Consider the following 21,683-nt stretch of genomic DNA (forward strand, 5'->3'; position numbering starts at 1 on the left):
TTTGCAGCAACATGAATGCAACTAGAGGTTATCATACTAAGTGAAGTAAGTCAGAAAGGGAAAGACAAATACTGTATGATATTACTTATATGTGGAATCTAAAATATGACACAAATGAACCTACCTATGAAACAGAAACAGAATCATGGACATAGAGAACAGACTGGTGGTTGCCAAGAGGGAGGGGGTTCGGGGAGGGATAGAGTGTGAGGTTGGAGTTAGCAGATGTAAAATGGATATCCATTTTATATATAAAATGGATGAACAGCAAGGTCCTACTGTATAGCACAGAGAACTATGTTCAATATCTTATGATAAACCACAAAAGAAAAGAATATTAAAAAAAAGAATGTATATATAACTGAATCACTTTGCTGCACAGCAGTAATTAATACAACATTGTAAATCAACTTTACTTCAATAAAAATAAAAGAATTACCGCTGTAGGGCTTCCCTGGTGGCGCAGTGGTTGAGAGTCTGCCTGCCAATGCAGGGGACACAGGTTCGAGCCCTGGTCTGGGCAGATCCCACATGCTGCGGAGCAACTAGGCCCATGAGCCACAACTACTGAGCCTGCGTGTGTGGAGCTTGTGCTCCGTGACAAGGGAGGCCGTGACAGTGAGAGGCCCGCGCACTGCCATGAAGAGTGGCCCCCGCTCGCCGCAGCTAGAGAAAGCCTTCGCACAGAAACGAAGACCCAACACAGCCAACAATAAATAAATTAATTAATTAAAAAAAAAAAAAGAATTACCTCGGTAAAGACCTCAATTAAGCTTTCAGAGAACACCATCTTTTCTCCAGTGTATCTCAGGTTGAAGGGAAAGTTTCATTTTCTCAGTCACCCCTCCCCACTCCAACATACACCTCTGCACAAATACACCTATGCTAGCATACATAGTGTAGCTACACATCCATACAGAATATGCATATCGAAAATCCAATATGCATCCGGGACTACCCACAAAGGAGTTGTTCTTCTGAAAACTCCGTGGAAACAAGTTGTGGCTGAAGGGCTAATGCCACTTGTAATCACATTCACTGAGCTATGTGATAGAGCACAAGCTAAGATTTCTCAATAAAGTATTGCCAGTGTGTCCAGGTTCCAAATCAAAATACTGACCCAGTGGAGCTGGGTCAGTGCTCCACTTTTCATGTATAATAGCTTAAGCACCCACCCCAACTCTTAAGAGTCCTTCCTCCAAAGTCTTAGTAGGTAGCCTGGCTCAGCTAGACTTCTGTGTGCTCGCCTAGAATGCAATGGGCAGAGAGAGAGCTTTACATCTGAGACCATTTATGCCTCCCAGTGTTCCTCTCAAGGGCCACTGCTCCAGTAGGCTGGTGTGGGTCCTACTTGACCATTGTTCTTGTTTTCCCAGTATGGATGCATTTATGCAATGGCTGCCAACACAGAATCTGTTGGGGCATTGATGGAATTTTAACCTTCCTAAGCACAGTCTATGCAGAGACTATTATTGATTTAGCAATAATTTTGACTATTGCGGCTAAGTATACACAACAGAAGTAAAAAAAAAAAAAAAAAAAAGCACAAAGAAAAAAGGGAAATTCTATCAACTTCTGGAAGTCAGAAGAATTATTAGAAAGAACCCTAAATTGGAGGTTATAAACAGGTGTTGAGGTCACTAAGGCCCTAAGTAACTTCAGAAAATTATTGAGTTTTGCAACAGCTGGTGACTTTAGGAAAAATGTATTTTGATCCTTCAGCTTGCATGATTATGGCTGGAATTGAAGATGCTAAGTGCTTTGCCAAGGTTACAAAAGGATAAAGTGAGGAAAAGGATCCAGATTTCTTAATACCCAGGGTGTTTTTTTTTCCAATCTTCAGTAATCATTTTCAGAGTTCTTTCCTGTATCACACCCTCACAGCTGAAGTTAGAGGTGTGAAATGCTTATGGTATTTGCAGCTACATAAACACTGAATTGACTTTGTAAGCAAATGAAATGTTTACTTACAAAACTTTTTACATGTTCCATCACATAGATGAGTGTCAAGTTATATAGGTACAAATGTTTATTAATTTCATTGAAATTACAATGAAATGTGTCTGTTTGGCTGGAAAACTCATGAAATTTCCATGAAAATATTCATGCTGCCCTAAGTAAAGTATTTTCCACCTTCCACTGCAATGCAAAATCTGCATTGCTAATTTGTTCACATATGATTTTCAGAAGATAACTACCCAAATCATTATTTTTTCAAGTAAGTTTTTGTGGATATATATGTAGTTTTATTTTTAATTATACTTTAATTTCTTTTTAATTGCTGTTTGAAAATAAATAACATGGTTAGTAGATTAATTGGATATTTCCATTAGACCTCTAAATTTGTGATGTTTACAGCATCTCTGTATTTATTTTAAAAATATTTCTTATGTATTAAAATATTCCTTCTGATTTTTCCTTTCAGTGCCTTGCTTACAAAGACCTTTCCCATCTAAAGAGAACTTTATTATGCAGATATTTTTTCCCAATAATTTCTGGGAAGGTTTTTTTTCCTTGTATTAATATTTAAAAGTGTAATGGAGTGATGTTAATATAAATATCTCAATGCTTCTTCCCTCAACAAATGAAATTATTAACTGATGATGGGAGTTTTGCTATCTAAATATGCCATCCTTGGGGCTTCCCTGGTGGCACAGTGGTTGAGAGTCCGCCTGCCGATGCAGGGGACACGGGTTCGTGCCCCGGTCCGGGAAGATCCCACATGCCGCGGAGCAGCTGGCCCCGTGAGACATGGCCGCTGAGCCTGCGCGTCTGGAGCCTGTGCTCTGCAACGGGAGAGGCCACAGCGGTGAGAGGCCCGCGTACTGCAAAAAAGATATATAAATAAATAAATATACCATCCTTGCTTAATGTTTTGAAATGATATATTTTTGATATACTGAATTCTTACATACAATTAATTCCATTTCTTGGTTTTTCTTTTCTGTTACACTTAGCTGTCAATTTACACTTTGCCACATTATTTTAGGTATTTACTTCTCTTGTTACACTTTCTATGCCTCTCAAGCTGAATCAAACCAAATTCAATGCACTTCCTGCATATTCCCAGCCCCCAGAAGAGCCTTTCACTCTGCCAGGTAGATGGTGCCTTCTACCACAGATCCACAGTGTTTGATGTATATCTCTGAGTTGCAAAAGTACATTCCTCAAGGCTCCATTCTTCAGACACGCATCTCTCCTTTGCCTCCAAAACCCAATGCATTTCCAGTTCCACTAAAAGTAGCTCTAATTTGTCGCCATACCTCTTCATCTCCATTGTGAAGTCAAACATCCTTCCTCACTGCTCTACTATGATGGCCTCCTACCTGAGTCTCTGCACATATTGAGACCCTCTCCATTCAGTGTTGTTCAGTGATCTCTTCAAGATGCAAAACTGAGCATTATTCATCCTTCATCAAGTTCTTCATGCCTCTGAGGATAAAGGCAAAACTAACTTAACTAGAACCATGCGGCCCCACATGCTCTGTTTCTTGCTCACCTTGCTGCCTTATCTGAATAACTCACTTGACTCCAGCCTTCCATCAGCTCCTCGGATTTGTTTGTTTGTCCTCGGGTGTATTTGTATGTTTGTTCCAGCTTTGGAGCGTATACCTGCAGTTCTTTCTTTCCGACTATAAAGAGTCTTCATCTTTTGCCTTTAGTTACAACTCATCTTTCAGATATAAACAAAAGCACTTCTGAGACTCTCTCTGTATTCTGAGTCAGGTGCTTTTGTTATCTGTTCTCTTTTAACTAGGTTCCATTCCTCTGTGGCTCTTACATCCTTTTGAAAGTATACATTGCAACGTGTTACTTATTTAATTAATGATCATTTCCCCAGTTAGACAATATGCTCCATGAAATAAAATGCTCACTGCATCATCCTGACATAGCAGAGTACTGAATACAGTGTAAACGCTAAAAAAAAAAAAAAAAAAAATTATATACTTGTGAATCTATCATACATTGAAAGAGGCAAATTAAAATCGATAGGCTTTTTTTAACCTTTTATTTCATTGAGTTTTTCTGTCATTTAAACTTGGATATTCCTTATATAAAGATTTTGTATATAGCATATATTTACGATATAACCAGAAAAAGTTACATTTGTGATCTATCATATTTTCTATCATTATAAAGTCACCTTCTTTGTCCTGATAAACTTTCACTTCTCTTTTAATTCAAGTATTTCATATTTTAAAACTTTATCTGTGGGCTTCCCTGGTGGCGCCGTGGTTGAGAGTCCGCCTGCCGATGCAGGGGACACGGGTTTGTGCCCCGGTCCGGGAGGATCCCACATGCCGTGGAGCGGCTGGGCCCGTGAGCCATGGCCGCTGAGTCTGCGCGTCCGGAGCCTGTGCTCCGCAACGGGAGAGGCCACAACAGTGAGAGGCCCGCGTACGAAAAAAACAAAACAAAACAAAAAACTTTATCTGTTTCCCTTGATTTTGCATTTCAAGGTTGAACACTGTCCATTGTTCAACTTCAGCCTCTTGAGGCACTGTGTTCCAAGCATGGCTCTTAGTTCAATTTCTGTGTGTGTGTGTGTGTGTGTGTGTGTGTGTGTGTGTTTAATACTATGAGTTTATATTTCCTGTTAAAAGCTAAAGATGGTCAATTGGTTTAATTTACTTTGAGATATATGATCTGAATTATACTATTCATAAAGAATAAATATGGACAACAGGTTTCTATTTTCTTTATTAAATATATTTTAATAGCTTTCTATATTCTATATTAGACATATGTTGTTTTTTGATTGTTTTTATAATACTGCCTGATTTACTAAATACATTGTTTGAATTAAATCTGTAAGTGCTAACATATTTAACATTATATAGTATGCTCAAACCTGTTTTCCATATACAAAGGTCTAAATTCAATCTGTTGATCCCATGTGAATGATAAGAAAAATATTATACCATCACAGCCTTTTTTCTGTCTTTCAAAACCCCTAACATGCTTGTTCATATTTTTCAATGATTTTTATCTGGGTTTATTATTTTTAAAGTGATATTACTGCATAATAACATTATATTTAATTAACTAGAACAAATTCATTAGTTAATAACTATATAAATTTCATTAATTTAATTACACATTTAACTGATGACAACACCCATTGTCAGTATTTTCTTACTTTTAGTCTCCCATTTCCTGAATTCCTTACATTAATTCATCTTTAATTAGTTAGTATGCATCTTCAAATGGATTTTTGCCAAAAGAGTAAATCAAAGAGTTTGGAGTTTGTGTACTTGAAAATGTGTCTTGCTTTCCAATTTAGTTTTAGTTTATTATGAAATTCTTGTGTCACAGTCTCTTACATGTGAAATTCTACAGATGTTGCTTCACTGGTTTCTGGTTTAAATTATAGCACTGAAGAAGATCAAGGTTTCCTCACAACCACCTTCTAAATTACTTGCTTAATCTTCTGGAATGCTTGTATTGTTTTTTTTATTTTTTATTTATTACTATTTTTTTTACATCTTTATTGGAGCATAATTGCTTTACAATGGTGTGTTAGTTTCTGCTTTATAACAAAGTGACTCAGTTATACATATACATATGTTCCCATATCTCTTCCCTCTTGCGTCTCCCTCCCACCCTCCCTATCCCACCCCTCTAGGTGGTCGCAAAGCACCCAGCTGATCTCCCTGTGCTATGTGGCTGCTTCCCACCAGCTATCTACCTTACGTTTGGTAGTGTATAGGTGTCCATTGAAATTCAGGGAGGCAAAGAAAGCTAGTGCTCTGCTCACATTTGCTTTCCTACCATTGACTGGCCCACATCTAATGTATTTTCCTACCCTCTCGTAGTCTGGCTGAACTATATGACTGGGCTGCGTCCAACAGAATGGCGGTATAAATGATACACCACACTTTCTGGCTTAGAAAACACTTCCTGTCAGTGGTTCTCCATTCTCTGTTTTCATTTAGGAATGACTGCAGGCCATATAAGTAAAAATGAGGGCACCAGAGGTGGAAGGAGCCTTGGTACCTAAATTCCTACATGGAAATTGCTTGACACATGTTGGGCAAAATATTTTGTAAAACTATTACTTGCAATATTTGGAAAAACAGACCAATTGCTTACTAACCTGGCAGTTCTAGGGAAAATGATGAGGATAGACAGGAGGATAAGAAGGATTTATGGAATACTGGATGTTTAAATACATTCAGAGAAGTTTTCCAGCCCAGCTTGAAAGTTTTGACTAAACAGGAAAAGAGTATATAGAAAACTAAGCAACACACACACACACACACACAATCATTAACTGTAATATAAGCAAAAAGATCTATAAGAAAGAAAATGTAATCTTATTTTACTATGTGGCTTAGCAACAAGAAGAATTTGCATAGTCATAATAATGTAAGCAATGGATATTTATTTGACAACACATTAAGATGTAACAATAATCACATGTGGAGAGAAGAACTGTATGTGTGTGAGAATGAAAGTGAGAGACAGGTCAACATAAACAAACACATTTTAGGAAAAGATAAGAGCAGGATAGCTATGTAGCATGCATTTTAGAAATATGAAGGTAGAAGAAAGAGGTAAAATTATTGCTAGTAGTTTTTATCAAGTAGTAGGAATGAAGAGGTAAAAGGTAAAGAGAAGGAAAAATTTGCTGTTGGTTTGCCTTGTTTTACAATTTTACTTTCCATTATTGAGTCCCCAAGGAAAAAAGCATTTCAATTTTGTTTGATCCATTTTTTTCATAAACACATTTTAAGCCTAGAACACTTCTCTTTTAGCTTAAAAATTTTTTGTCAAACAGTGCTTTGTGGGGCACTGTATTTAAAATTCTGTTTATGTGTGTGAAACTGTCTTCTTAAACCTATTATATAATACAGCCCGATGATTTTACACAAAATATATAAAAAGCTCTGTATCTGGAATATAAAAGATTGTTCCTTAAGATTCTATAAATCCATTATTCTATTTCATTCCTTACATTGCCTGGGAGTAGAAATGAAATAGTATTTATATACAAGGTCTGCTGAAAACACTACTTTTATGAGCATCATTTCAAAAGAATCTCAATGGAGGACAGATTTGGGGTAGCTAACTACACAAATAAGAACACCGCAATACACTATGGGTAAGGACTGGAAGGTTCAGATCCAGACTAAAACAACAAAAAAATTAGTGCCTTGTTAGCATCAGGGCTGCTGAGGAAAGAAGAAAGTGTCAATGTGTTCATCTATCAAAGGATTAATATCAAATGAATGCAAATAGTTATTATGGAAATGAGATCTCAAAGTCAGAATATGCATATGCATATGCATATCATCTCCTGATATGTGATAAAGTTCTTAAAGTCCTGCTAGTTTAGGAATATCATCTTGCTTTTTTCCTTTTCTTTTAACAGTTTTATTGAGATAACATTTACATACGATATAGCACACTTATTTAAAGTATACAGTACAATTTAAAAACATTCTGTTCACAGAGATGTGCAACTACCACCCAAATCTGATTTTAGAACATTTTCCTCATTCCAAAATGAAACACTATACACATTAGCAGACATGCTCATTCTCATATCCGCTCCCAACTTCTGGCTCTGGGAAATCAATAATCTACTTTCTGTTTCAATAGAATTGCCTATTCTGGACATTTTATGGAAATGGAACCATTATGCATGTGGTTTTATGAGGGGCTTTCTATCACTTCACATAATACTTTCAAGGTTCACCCATGTTGTAGCATGTACCAGCGATTCATTATTGTTTTTCCTATTTTTCAGTCAATTCGCAAATTTATGAAGTGTTTAATTTTAGTTGTTTTGCCAGTATTTCCATTATTTTTGTGAGAGAATGGATCACCTCTCTGAGAGAGATTCTTATTTCATCATTCTGGGAGTCAATCTCTTCATTTTGTTTTCTAAAAAAAATATTTTTACAAGTTAAGATGTCATCTATTTTTGATATTATTTAAATATAGTTCATCAATGTATAATACTGCTTTTTTACCTTTTCAATTATATATACATACGTACATACATACATACATACATACATAAAATAGTCACAGAAAAGTAGAATACAGAAGTACGGAACATATAAAAATATATAACTTAAAATAGTATGTATTCTAGTTATATAATGTTTTTGAAAATGCTTGCAGTCTTACAAATTGTTTGCAAAAGAAAATTGCTGTAGTCTTATAATAAAATGAGCAGTATTTTGGACAGTTTCCCTATGGTTTTCTCTTAAAGCTCTGGGAATTTTTAAAGGTCAGCAACCAACTGGTTTATCATTGGATACATAGGTGACTTGAAATAAATCAAAACAAGGACTGGAAAAGTATTTTTAAATGCGAATTGCATAATGGACATCCAACAGAGAAGCCTTTATATACTTTACGTCCCTGAAAATATAAGGGGAGGTAAGTGTTTTGAAAAATATCCGTAGGGTGCTCAAAGATAATAAAGTACAAAACATAATCTGTAAAATATTACACAAAAGATTTATGTAGTGTTCATAATGTAGATCTTTATCTTATGAGCAATTATCCAATGCCTAGGCCATTGCTCAAAAAGGAATCTGTCCATGTAATGGGACCTCCTGTTGTGTTATTTGAGAAGAGAACTCTGCAAGCATCATGAAATGAAAGAACAAAGAAACTTTCACTTGGAACCTTGAAACAACTAATTTACTTCCTAGATTAGATTTCACTTTTTTCTTGGATTTGTAGCCATGGTCATGAAGATTTGAAGGGACCTTAGTTCACTGCTTTAATAACAAATAACTTCATCAATGTTAAGAGTCAAAGGTATGCCTAGAATGCAGGTCATTCATTTCTTCAATTAAAAAAAATAAAAAGAAAAAACACATTGATGTCATCATAAATATTATTCTAGATGCTTGAGTGACAAAGTTGAAATGTTCACTTATGTCACATTAGGTGCTGTACTGAGAGAACACTCAATACATATTTTGCAAAAAGATATTTTAAAAAATTATTGCAAATACAAAATTCTAATACAATTTAAAATCAGAATCTAAATCTGATTCTAACATACAAAAACAAGTCCAAGCCCCAAAAGAGATAAGACTCTAAAGTTAAAATTATTTGATTGGATATGTATAAATTTATAAATATATACGATTACTTTGAATACAGGTTTATTATTAATGGCTTAATATTGTAATTATACACACACACACATATAATTATTATTACCTTTACTGTAAGTAGTGTTGGCCTCCTTGAAATACTACCTAACAAAATTCCTCCCCTGAAAGTCAAGTCTCTCTGGCTAAACAAATACAGTGTTTCTTTTTAATGAAGTCCTTAAGTGATGGCTATAAGCACCATGGGTTAAGGGGTGTGTTATATTCATGACCCAGATCCTCGCATAGTACCAGAAAAATGGTAGATACCCCATAAATATTTTCAGAATTTATGAATGAATGAATCATTGAATGAATGTTATTGTAATGCTGAATAAAAAATCATAAATGCTGTCTAAAACATCCAAACTGCAGAAAGCTAATATTACCATTGAGTTACCAGAGCTAAGGAATGTGATCAGTTAATGATTTCTTGGTAGTCTCTAAAAGGAAAAATGCCTAAAAGCATAAATATTTATATGACCACCTTCACTGTTTAATGTCTAGCCATTGATTTTAGTGATTTTCATAGTATCAGATGTTTCGATGACCCAGTGCTGAAATTTTTTTTAAATAGAAGATTATATTCTAAGTTTTTTTATTGGGTTTCTCTGCCAGTTTAGGTGGGAAATGAAAGAGACATGGTGTTACTTACATCATTTTAATTATACTAAGAAAATACATAAAAATGATAGTATGAACTTCAAGATATAAAACGATCTGCTTTATCTAGAGTTTATTAGACCATTATAATTTGGAAAAATATAGAAGATGGATCTTATGATGTAAACCAACTCCTACTATCCTTATATAGGCCTAATTAAAAATTAATCCTAATAGCCTGTCAGAGTACAGGAAAAATAAACTACTATAATGACAACAAAAACAATCAATGATTTGGGAATTTAGATGGCCCTTTTGAAAGATTTTTAGTTGTCTTACCTAAGTTAAATCTCAAGTTTCTTGGTGCAGTTTCCTCACCTATAAGTTGAGTTATTGGATTTCAGAAGTGCTGAAGTTCTTTCCATGTCTAATATTTTAGGTGATTTTTTAGTCATTAAGGGTAACTATATTTTGAGTCTTTTTACTTAAAATCATTGCAAAAATATTTTTTTGTAAAATCTGAAAACATTTTAATTATATTTACTATTTACTATTAAATTACTATATAATTACTAAATAATTACAAAATTTACTTTAAAAACATATAAACATATATTTATTGAAGAAGATGTGAATACAATAAAAACTAAAATTTAGATACTCTCCCTGGAAATGACTACTCTGGCACATAATTTTGCCTTTTTACTCTGTTTTTACTGTGTATGTGTAAGTGTATGTGTGTGTGAGAGAGAGAGGGATCTATGAATAAGAAAATACTTTGTGATGTTATTTTGCAATCTACCTGAAAGTTAACTTGGGAGAGCTTTTTTTTTTTCCTTAATTTGTCACCACGTCGCCTGTCCTGAGTCGTCCTCTCCAGTCTTATCATCAGCTTTCTTAAGTTACTTTTCAACTTCCTCCATTCCTTTAAGGAAATAAGGGTATATTTTCTTACACCGTTGTTTTTAAATTTAGCCACGTGATTTGCTTTGGCCAATGAGATGTTTGCAGTTGTGACAGAAGCAGAAGCTTAAAACCTGTTCATGTATTTCCACTTCTCTTTGTGCTTTCCTCTCTCTGTCATTAAAATATGCTTGGACTAACGTGCAGAAGGAACAAGAATGCAAATCTGAGGCCATCCTAGACAAGCTGAAAGTTAGTCCACGCTCACACTTGGTGTTGAGCACACAGCCCAAATCTACAGCCACCTAGCTGGATCAAGCTGACCACAAATGAAGGAATGAGGCAACCTGAGACCAGAAGACCCACACAGTTGGCCTATAGACTCATGACCTAAATTAATGGTTATTGCTTTAAGCCAGTGCATTTGAGGTGGTATTCTTGTGGCATATTAGCACATTGTTGTGGCAATAGATACTGTAAAAATTGTTTCATTTAGATCTCCTTTGCTTTTTTAAAAACAGTGTTACTGAGTTAGAATTAATGTATCATAAATTTTGACTTTGACTTTGACTTTAAATGTATAGTGCAATGAATTTTAGTATATTGATAAGGTTGTGCAATCATTGTAATAATCTACATTTCCACCATTTCCACCACCCTAAAAAACATGTTTAAAGCCCTCAGCAACCACTAATCTCACTAACTTTCTGCCTCTTTATATTTGCTCTTTTTTTTTTTTTTTTTTTGCGGTACGCGGGCCTCTCACTGCTGTGGCCTCTCCTGTTGCAGAGCACAGGCTCCAGATGCGCAGGCTCAGCGGCCATGGCTCACAGGCCCAGCCGCTCCGCGGCATGTGGGATCCTCCCAGACCGGGTCATGAACCCGTGTCCCCTGCATCGGCAGGCGGACTCTCAACCACTGGGCCACCAGGGAAGCCCTATAATTGCTCTTTTTAAATTTTATACAATTGGAATTATACATTATGTGTTTTTGTGTCTGTGTGTGTCTGGCTTCTTTCACTTGGCATAATGTTTTTTGGGTCAGCCATGTTGTAAGATATATCAATACTTCATTTCTTTTTATTGGTGACTATTATTCAAGTATACTACCTTTTGTTTACCTATTCATCACCTGATGGATAGTTGTGTTGTTTCCACTTTTTGGCTATTTTGAATAATGCTGTAATGAAAACTCAAGTGTAAGTCTTTGTGTGGACATATGCTTTCATTTCTCTTGTATATACACTTAGATGTAAAATGGTTGGCTCTTATGATAAGAAAATATTTACCATTTTGATTGTTTTCCAATGGAATAGTATTATTTCATATTCCCTCCAACAGTGCATGAGGGTTCTGATTTCTCCACAATCTTTTCAACACCTGTTTTTTTAATTATTATTATTATAGTCACCTTGGTGAGTGTGAAGTCATATCTCATTGTGGTTTTGATTTTCACTTTCTAATTGAGTATCTTCTTCATGTGTATATTGGCCATAGTATATCTTCTTTAGAAAAAAAAATGTTTCTTGAGTTCTTTTGCCCATTTTTAATTGAATTGACTTTTTATTGTTAACTTGTAAGAGGTTTTTTTAATCTGGATATAATTCAGTTATGATATATATATATGTCATACGACAGATATCAGACAGAGCTATGCTTCCCTTTTATTTCTTGGAAGTGGAGAGAAATAGCGAAAGGTAGAGATGAATTGGGATGATAGGGCAAATTCATAGTAATCTTTATCTTGAAAAATATTGACAAACACCACTTTAGGACAGAAGTTTAGAAAAAGCACCAAAGCCTTCATCCTTTACTTTGGTTTGCCACCAGTTTCTAGTATCTTTTTTTTCCCCTTGCCATCTTTAATTGGTAATGCAGAGCTTTACCAGGGATTTTTGCTGCTCTTTTTGTTTGTTTATTGGAAAATTTTGTATTCTCCATTTTACAAAAATTAGAGACTCCAAACTGATCAAAGATACAGTATTTAATCTTCTGTTTGCCCCAGTAAAATAACTTCCATAGTAAAGTGGCATTCCAAAGGGGGAGACTGTGACAACATAATGTTTTCCATTTCATCTGTATTTTACCTCCAGTTTGTGATTTGGGTGTTTTCCCACTGATAATAAAAAGATAGTTTATATACATATATATATATATATTATATATATATATATTATATATATATTATATATATATATATATATAGTGCAATTATTTTCTCCCTGTCATCTTTTCACTTTCTGCATGGTAGCTTTTGAACAGAAAACATATTTCTTTTTGATGAAGTCTACTTTATCATTCTTTTCTATTATTGCTTGCACTAATATCTTCATATTTAAGAAACCATTGCCAAACCTAAGATCATAAATATTTACTTCTATATTTTCTTCTAAGAGTTATGGTTTTAGCTTTTATATTTAGGTCTGCCATACACTTTGAGTTAGCTTTTGTGTATGGCGTAAAGTACAGCTTCAATTTCTACTTTATTTATTTCGCATGTGGATAACCAAATGTACCAGCACAATTTGTTGAAAAGACAATTTCTTTCCCACTGAATTTTCTTAACATCTTTGTTGAAAGTCAGCCGACTATAAATGTAAGGGTTTATTTTTTGACCCTCAGTTCTGTACCATTGATCATATGTCTGTCCATATGCCAGGACCATACTGTCTTCATTACTGCAGTTTTACAGTAAATGATGCAACTAGGAAAACTAAGTCCTCCAATTCTGCTTTCTTTTTCTGGGTTGCTTGACTTTTCAGATGAATTCCATATAATTAAGCTGGGCCAAACATTATAAGCCACAGAAATTGACACAGGCTGAGTAACATGACTCCTACAAAGCTAATCAGGGTCTATCCCCAGAATTTTATATCAGCGCTTCAAGAGAGAAGTCTTCTCTACTTTGTGTCTCTAAGCTGCCTTAGTAAAATCCAGAGCTACCAGTTGCCATTGTTACACACATAAAACAGGACTGGACTATCTCTCTGTACCAGGAGAGAAAGGTGATAAAATACGTAGAACAACACAGATGAGAAATGAAGGAGAAATCCTGTAACTATTCATAGCCCCTCAACCAATTGAACCTGACTCTTTTTTTTTTTTTTTTTTTTTTGCGGTACGCGGGCCTCTCACCGCTGTGGCCTCTCCCGTCGCGGAGCACAGGCTCCGGACGCGCAGGCTCAGCGGCCGTGGCTCACAGGCGCAGCCGCTCCGCGGCATGTGGGATCTTCCCGGACCGGGGCACGAACCCGCGTCCCCTGCATGGGCAGGCGGACTCTCAACCACTGCGCCACCAGGGAAGCCCTGAACCTGACTGTTATTCAGCTCTATCTTTTCATGGTTTAGTTTTGCACAGCCACCCAATTCTCCTTTTTATTGCTTAATTTAGTTCAAGATGTATTTTTGTCAAATGGAAAGATTTCTAGTTAATACAAACACATTTTTATGATTTCCCTTAACACATAAGGGAATGTATATCTCATTATTTATTTCAACTGGCACCTGGGAACTGTGAAGGAAGGCATCTTTGTTTAGTACTAATACTACTCAGGGCAAAAGCACTTCATATTTAATTATAATACAATAGTTGCAGCATGATCAAATGCTCCATTTTTCTTAGCTACTATGATATATTAATAAACTAAAAAATAAATAAATAAACTGAAAAGTATTAGTTGCCTTTTCTTTGAAGATAGTTTCTTGAACTGTGCTTCTTAATCAAGTTATAAGTAATATAAATTCCAAATATTTTCAGTCATGTAACAAAGTACTAGATGACATCAACATTCTGCAAAAGAAATTTAATGTTTCTAAGCAGTGTTGTTTTTCTTCATGAGACTTAACACTCAATCAAAACAACTGAGTAAGGGACAAATCTGGAAAGAATTTGTCATAAACAAATACCATTATAAATCACTGTATGCATTTCTACCTGTCAGGATGATTCATTATTTATTATTCCACTTTTAGCTCTGAGCCATTGACATATAATCAAGAACCAGGCAGAGAGACTGGATAGTTTGTGAGGCTATGAATCCACCAACACTCCAGTCTGGCCAAGGAAGAGAAGTTTAAGAAAGACAATGCTTTCTTGCAAATGAGCATTTACTGAAAATGAGGGCTGGAAAGTTAGATTTAAAAACATCCTTTTAGGGACTTCCCCGGTGGTGCAGTGGTTAAGACTCTGTGCTCCCAAAGCAGGGGGCCTGGTTTTGATCCCTGGTCAGGGAAATAGATCCCACATGCAAGCCACAACTAAGAGTTCACATGGTACAACTAAGACCCAGTGCAACCAAATAAATAAATAAATATTTTTTTAAATCCCTTTAATAAACTGGAAGAGCAGTATCCTGCCATTATAAGGTAAACTTTGTTATAAGGTAAACTTTGTTCCTAAAGTTTACCTTATAGAACCTCACCAAATGTGCAGATCCCTGTCACCAACAGCTTGTTACAACAACAAAAAAATTCTATTAACAGCTGCCCTACTAATTATTTCAAATCTTTCGTCTCCAGATAAGAGTAATCTGAGCTGATTCTACCTTCATTTTCTATTGCATAGTTCTTAAACATGTTCCCTTTTTGACCCTGCACTTTTTTGGGGGGAGGCCAATCTTCAGTTTGAATATTCTTCATATATATCATTTCAACTAATTATCTAAATTAAAACTTTTTTTTTTGTATTTCAAACTAGCTGCCCAGAAAGATCTATTTAAAATTGGTGTTCCTATTCATGCTTTCACATTTAAATAAGATTATCTTCTTGTTTTATTTTCCCTGAATGCTGAGAATTTTAACCTTATCCACTTTTGTAAAAAAGAAATTCCCACCAGGGTTCCTATTTCCCCATATCCTCTGTAGGACTTGTTATTATCTGCCTTTTTGAGTATAGTCATTCTAACAGGTGTGAAGGGTTTTCTCCTTGTGGTTCTGACTTGCATTTCCCTGAGGCTGTTGATGCTGTCTTTTCACATGCTTATTGGTCATTTGTATATCTTCTTCAGAGAAATATCTATTTGGATCCTTTACCCATTTTAAAAAATTGAGTTATTTTTGTTTTTACTGTTTAGTTGTAAGAGTCCTTTTTTACAATCTAGATACAAATTCCTTAGGTATATGACTTACAAATATTTTCTCTAAGTCTGTAGGTTGTCCTTTTACTTTCTTGATGGTGTTTTTTGAAGCACAGAATTTCTTAATTTTGTTGAATACCAATTGATCTAATTTTTGTGTCCTTCAGTACTTCTGAAAATGATTTTAATATATGTTGTGCAGAATCTTAAATTTATAAAGTTTATTGATGCTGCTGTGTCTTGATTTTTTCCATTTTATTTTTCTAAAGGGTTCTTGAATGTGCAACCCTTTGGTGAAATGTCCCTTTTACCTATTATATACAGGCAGAGGGTAATCTTCCTGCTTGCTTTGCAAATAATTTCTCAAAGATTCCTTCTTCTTTCAGTAAAAAGAAAAAAAAAAATTAATCAGTAGTTTCCTTTGAGGAATGATAGAACAATCCCTTTTATTTTCATTGGTTGATAAAAATCTCTCCTTGTAACCAAAGGCTAGTAGTACTATTGTATTAGTATTTGTATTTTACTCTAAATCTTGTAAATCATTACCACTGAATAGATTAACTGACATTCTCCCTTTTCAAGCTTGGTGAGTATAATATATTGCATTAAAGATAAACAAAATAATTAATATATTTTCTACCAGAGTAAATCATAGTCAACATATTTAAAAAACATCCCAAGCAGTTGCATGACATCGCATACTATTTCATGTCACTTTAATAGGCATTGAATAATTTGACAATCACGAATATACAACAAATTGGACTAGTCAACGTTTACAAGGACGAAACTGCATTTTAGAGAGACAGGTAGTAATAGAGATATTTTACTTTGCTTTAGTACTTTCCAATTTACAATACAATTTCTCTGACTGTCTCTCTTGATCTTATCACTAATTTTGTGAGGTATTTGTGGAATTTTTTCAATGTCTAGGGCAACCTAAGGGTTATTTATTAGCAATAAATTACCCAGGCATCTAAATACATATACGTAAAACAAAATTTCATCTTGAATTTCTAATCAAATATAGAGTACTATTTTTTGGTGATATATTAAATGATCAGAGGGTAATAAAGATGATAATTAGGCAGCTTCCAGAATATTGGATCATCAAAAAAGAACTATTATTCAGATAGAAAATCATGCCTATTAATATTTCAAAAGATTGTTTACTTGAGTAATAGACACACATTCGCTGTTCCTTAAATATAACAAGTCTTCTAACCTACCTAAACCCAGTCACAAAATTTGAATCCCAAATGGATGTTTCTAGTCTTAATGCTGTTGTTCCCCAGACTTGGTCCTTGTCCCTGCTGCCTGAGGAGCTGAAGTTTTTGCTGGTTCCTTCTGTGTATTCCTGAGTGATCCATCTAAAAATATGTTATTCTATATTTTTATATCTTAGACTCTGAGATATTCTAAATATCTCATTGCCTCTTCTTTTCCCACTTGGTTATATTTTTGAGCATTACAAAAGTTATTTTTCTTTAACTGATTTGCTATCATGCTGGTGTCCCACTTTAAAAACGAAAAAATCAGAATTTGATGTCCCCTTTTACCAATAAAGACAGTAAAAGAACTTGTATACTAGCCATTTTTATTCTTAATGCACCCTTGTAACAACACTGTTGTTACAAGGATTCAATACTACTGAAGTGTTAGAAAATGCAAAAGAACAGAGCCTTAATACAAATAAAATATTATGTCTCTACACCTAAAAGAAGTGTAGCTGTAGACAAACCAAGTGTGTTATATTGGCTTGCCTCCAAAAACTCTACAGGACCCAGACTACAGTTGACCCTTGAACAGCTGGGAACTTAGGGGCCCAAGCCTCTGCACAGTCAAAAATCCACACATAATTCATAATGGGCCCTCTGTTTCCAAGGTTCCTCTGAATCTACAGCTCCACATTCACACATTCAACCAACTGTGGATCATGTAGTAGTGTAGTATTTGCTATTGGAAAAGTCTGCATTTAAATGGACCTGCACAGTTCAAACCCTGTTGTTCATGAGTCCCCTATACTTCCATTTCTCCAATCTATAATCCCTAAAATATGGCTTTTATCCTCATGGTCCAAGAGACTGCTGGAGTACCAGCCATCACGTCTGCCTTATACTTTAAAGTTGGAAGCAGAGGTGGAAAGCACATGCCCTCCTCTAAGAGCTCTCCCAGAAAACTGCACGTGAGAGCAGCTGAATCTTAAACATGGACCAGACTAACTGCAAGAGAACCTAGAGAAAGCAGTGTTTTACTTGGGCAGCAATTTTTAACCTAAAAAATAAAGTTCTTATTATGGAAGAGGTAGGAGAATGGATGTTTGAAAGGAGTGGCACCTCTGCCACAGTACCACTGTTGTGCTTTATTCAGTAAAGGAAACCAAGGCTCATAGACATTCAAATATTTGTGCAATTTTACACAACTGAGTGGTATCAATTCATTTTGAATTTAGGATGTTCTGACTACACAGCCTTACTCTTATTTCTACAGCATGTAGTCTCCCATTTCCAGGTAAATTTTGAATAAATTTTGACTCTAACCTATATTTTATTCCTTCCCTGCTTTTCATCTCATATTTATATTTCTGCAGTACATTTTTAATGAGAGAATCTAGTGCCACACACTTAAAAACTCCAAAGCTTTCACACTCTGCTTTTTTTCCTGTAAATTCTACTACGTGGATGCTTTTCCTATTTGATGTATTTGTATTCATCTGTCTTTAGGGACTTTCTTGTTTAGATTCTCCAAGAAAAAGAATTATTTCCTCCATTGTATGCCCACCTTGCAGAGTCACTTAAACTTTTTGTATCATAATTATTTTATAGGTCAATTTCCACTATTATTCTCTTTCCATTTCTAGAGCATACAAAAGTATTTGCCGCATAGAAGTTGTTATGAACTGACTGTGTTCCCCACTCCCAAATTCGTATGTTGAAGCCCCTGTACCTTAGAAAGTGACTGCTTTGGGAAACTGGGCCTTTAAGGAGGTGTTAAATTAAAATGAGGCTATTGGAGTAGGCTGTAATCCAATCTGACTGGTGTCCTTATAATAAGAGGAAATTTGGACACCCAGAGAGAGACCAGGGGCTCTAACACACAGAGGAAAGATCATGTGAGGACATAGATAGAAGGCAGCCATCTGTAAGCCAAGGAGGGCGGTCTCAGGGGAAATCAAACCTGTCCACACCTTGACCTTGGACTTCCAGCCTCCAAATCTGCGAGAAAATAATTTCTGTTGTTTAAAGCATTCAGTCTGTGGTATTTTGTTATGGCAACACTAGCAAATTAATACAAAAATAATTTAATAAATATTTAGTTAATAAAATACTTACTAAAAACCCTTACTTGAGAGGATATCTACATCAAAAAAATAAAGTAAGCTTATTACTGTAAATGTATGTAACAGGGGGAAAAAAAATCAGGATACCTTTTGTAAGTGTATCACTTCTCTTGACCAGAATGGCATCTAAGAACCTGGAATATATGCTTTCTTACAAAAGTTCACATCACACATTATAATACAAACATTAATTAACCTCCATCTTACCATTAGGTAAGTATTAGGTCCTATATATACATTGGTATACCATTAGGACAGTACTGAATGCACTAATCTCTTTTTATCCTTTAGACCTTAAAGTATTACCTTCAACGATGTTGCTTGAGCATTACATTTTAAAACTGAAGCATGTCAAAGTCAGGTAGGACTAGCTACAAAATTATAAAGGCTCAGTGCAAGTGAGAATGTGGGGCCCCAGAATTTCAAGATGGCAACCGTGGGACATTAAGTCAAGCATAGGGCCTCTAAACGTGGAGCCTTGTGTAACAGCACACCTCACACACCCTTGAAGCTGACATTGACGCTTCATGGTTATAGACTAAAACAGACATAATTTGTGGTTTATTTCCAATGAACAGCACATTCCTTTCCTCCAGTGGCTCACCAGCCTGCTGATGACTGGTGCTAATTGCCTCTAAGGTGCCTTTTCCCAGCATCATATTCCTTGCAACCCATTTCCAAATACACTGGAACAAGCATTCTTTCACAAAGAACTACATCTTATATCTCCAGGGCCTTAAGGATGCCCAAATTACTCATATTGCACTCTCCCACAGGGAATGTGCATGAGTGTGTATATAATATACAAACACCAACTTCACCAACAACCATGTGTTATACAAATATAAAACAAATTAGATGGTATATAGAAAGCCATAATTTAGATGAATTCTGTGCTTAAAAAAAAACCTATGTTCTTCATTTTATCTGTTTTTTGAATATTCAACAACTTGTTAAATTAATTTGAAGTCAGAAAACTATTACGCTAATTTGCATTTTTCACTCAGGAAATTTTTTTGAAGTATAGCATCTACCTCTGCCAAGTGCAATGCTGTATGTTCTCAGAGTTGCAGGGCTCTGCAAGACTCATTGCCAATCACTTATTGGCTGTTGCAAAATTGAAAATCCTCACAAAAAGTTCCACCAACAAAATCCTTAATGCTCTGATTATGAAACAGGAACACCTTTAAAGTGTTTTACCTCAAAAAAGAACAAAAAGAAAGAAACAGAGATGTAGTGACTTTGCACACTATTTTCAGAAATAAATCATCTGGCAATGCTGCTAAGCTTCTCTGAAAGCTGCTTTCTCGTAGTTATTAGATTTTATGCACCCAGCTACAATGGAAACAAGAGACCCTCAAGCATAGGAACTGAGGTAAAGTGGTATTTTGTAAAAATAGATTTTTCTTGTTATTTTTACATTATAACATGTAACAACAGACCTAAAAGTGACATTTTAAAGATCTATTCTCTTGCATTTATATATAAATTTCCATTACTCTAGTTAGAATGCATGTAATTCTCTTATCGTACTCTAAAAAGGAAATGTCAAACTTGAATCAAATTGGCTTGAAAAATAAAAGGATTGATTATTTTACTTTAACTATGTCTAGAGATAAGATAGACCTCAAGGCCAGCCAATTAGGGCCCTGGTTCTGGTTGCTAGGATCCTCTGGGTTTCGCCTTCCTCCGTGATTATGTGGGACAGTTTTAGCAGTTACAGGCACTACATCAGAAACACCAGAAGGACAGAGGGCCGTTTCCTTTATCTTCAGTGTCTTCTAACTGGAACAAAGGAATCTTCCCCAGGAGGCTTCCAGCAGAGTTTCTGAATAGAATCAGATGTGGATTCATAAACCAATCACTGCTATGACAAAGCTAATTAATTGGAGTGGGCATCTCTCAGACTACTTAGTCTAGGTTATGCTATAGTTAACAAAGTCTTACTAGTGCACCCATAAAAAAAATATTTCTTTTCTACATTGAACGGCCTTTCTAGTTCAGTGTCAGCTCTGCCTCACATCATCTTCAGGCTGGGCCTAGAGCTAAGGGAGCAGCTTACATATGAGAAATGGCACTGTGAGAACAAGAATAAGGGTGAACTACATCTGACTTTTAAGCCAGAAGTGCACATTTCACTCCTCTTCACCTTTTATTGTCTAAAGCATGTCACATACCCAGGTCTGACATCAGTAAGGAAGGGAATCATTCTTTCTCAAAGAGAGACCCCGTAAAAAGGTGCCGGATGGGAAAAGACAATTCATATTTTGACAACAGGGCAATATACCCTGGGGCCGAGGAGGGAGGGAACCCATTACTCTTCGCCTTAGGAGTATTATCATTCATTGTTGCTTTTGAGTGTAATTGAATTTTGTAGGACAAAATGTAGTACCATAAAAAGGAGTAACTTTAGGTCTACTTAGAAACTATTAGAATTATCTAACAAGTCAACCATTTGAACCTTATCTATGGTAGAATCATAGATAAGAGAGTGTTTTGACCTCTGACCCAATATGGGAAATAGATCTAACAGGTCTGAATAGGCAGATTTGCAACTGCCTATTTCCTTAACTTCTGCAAGTGTTTTCTTTAGTTTATAAGTTTTGAGTGAAATTATTGTTTCCTGATTTTTTGTTTGTTT

This window comes from Grampus griseus, assembly GCF_964374135.1.
Source record: "Grampus griseus genome assembly, chromosome: 4".
Classification (NCBI taxonomy): domain Eukaryota; kingdom Metazoa; phylum Chordata; class Mammalia; order Artiodactyla; family Delphinidae; genus Grampus; species Grampus griseus.